The following is a 1,885-nucleotide window of genomic DNA, read 5'->3' as shown; positions in this document are numbered from 1 at the left end:
CCCCCCCACGGATCTTTATTTTCTTACATATTAGTAATACACGTTTTGTCTACTTTTGTAAAAGTTAAGGAAAATTGATAAGTTTCCTAAAACGGCTATAGATGCATTACGTTTATGTAATTTTGAAATTTTCCCTAACATCTACTAACTTTTCAAAATACTATGCACCTTGCTGGTCTCTACCTCAACTCTAGAAAAAACGTTCTCATTTTTGAAAAAACTAGCCCTATCTGAGAAACACAATGACTGAAGTAAATAGAAAATTTACTATAACCATATTTAATTATTTTTCTTATATTATGACTAGCTGCCCGACCTTCCTCTGAAAGAAATTATTTTTTTATAATTTAATTTAAAAAACATATGACTATTTTTTGGCTGTACAATTTTTTTTTTTTTTTTTTTTATTTTTAGAAGAAAATATACAATCTATATCATCGTAGACATAATAAGCATATGTGCGATAAGAAAACAATAATAACATGAATGGCTTGAGGAGGGAGGCCCACCAGTGTGGGTACCCTCTAACTTGGGATGAGGGATGTCATGGAGTGGGCGAAATGGGAAGTGTAATTTTGTTAATTAGGGAAGTAAGAGCCAATAGAAGAGGGTTTAAAATACATTTTAAGTCTTCAATAAATTTATTGATGATGTGGAGAGGTTGATTGACTGATGAAGAGTTGGCTGTGGCTTTGGCATAAGATGTCGGTTTTTGATTTGAGTTGTAACTGGGGTCGTTGAAGATTTGTGGTGCAGCAGGTACAGCAGATGGTGGGCAGGGGTGTTTTTTCGGTTTTTCAACTTTGTCAGCTTTGTGAGCGACTTTGTAAATGGTGCGCTTTAGTAAATTTTTAAAAATTTGACAACCTTTGTAGTTGGCCGTGTGGTTACCGTTACAGTTGGCGCATTTAACGGGTTCTTCCCGTGTTTTAGAGCAATCTTCGGTGAGGTGGCTTAACCCACATTTCACGCAACGTGGAGGTTGGTGGCAATAATTGCGTGTATGTCCATACATTTGACAAGAGTGACATTGGGGAGGACCAAGTGGCCTTATGCTATACAAATAATATAATATAATTACATATTGTAGTTATTGTTATTGCTAATTTCTGAAAATTATATACCTATCCTACATTTTGAATTCAATCACTGGAGTGGTAAGTTTTATTATTTTTTTTATAGAATAGAGATAAGGTAGAAAAAAATGTAACAATAAATTATTTGTTCAATGAATAATATATATTTCAAATGGAAAAATGCAAATTCAAACAAATTAATAAATAATAATAACAATAATAAATAAACAAACAAACAAACCGGTTTCCTTCGTCTCCAAAATCAAGTTAGATTCTTATATATATAGATTATATTTTCTAGGACCGTTTTAATGATCTAACATTGTTGGCCATTCATAAAGATGTGCCTATTGATTCAAAAAAAATTTATTTAAATTATGTCCGAAAAATCGAGAAAAATCAATATTTTAATTTGAATTTTACATAAAATTAAAAATCAAAATACATTATTTAAACTGATTTATTAAATTGTTTTATTTTTTAAATAAAAAGTATAATAAAATATCCTATAAATTGACCAGTTACAGAAGTAGTTAGTAGTGTAAAACGGTAAAGAGAATGGATAGAGATCATGGACTGAAACTTGAAAGTTGAAAGTATTGTGTTTTGAAATGTTTGATAAATTATTATGGTTTTAAAATGATTATTAAAGTATGAATGTTGAAAAGCTTAGTTTTTGGTTGCATTATTTTACTTTTGATATTCATATGATATACTAAATACAGCTCACTAGGTACTGTCTACAAAAATGGTATAATACATAAATACATAATAACACAAAATTTGTAAACATTATGATACGGGGGGGG

The sequence above is a fragment of the Acyrthosiphon pisum genome, chromosome A2 (genome assembly GCF_005508785.2).
Source record: "Acyrthosiphon pisum isolate AL4f chromosome A2, pea_aphid_22Mar2018_4r6ur, whole genome shotgun sequence".
In the NCBI taxonomy this organism is placed as follows: Eukaryota; Metazoa; Arthropoda; class Insecta; order Hemiptera; family Aphididae; genus Acyrthosiphon; species Acyrthosiphon pisum.
This window is presented reverse-complemented; position numbering follows the sequence as displayed.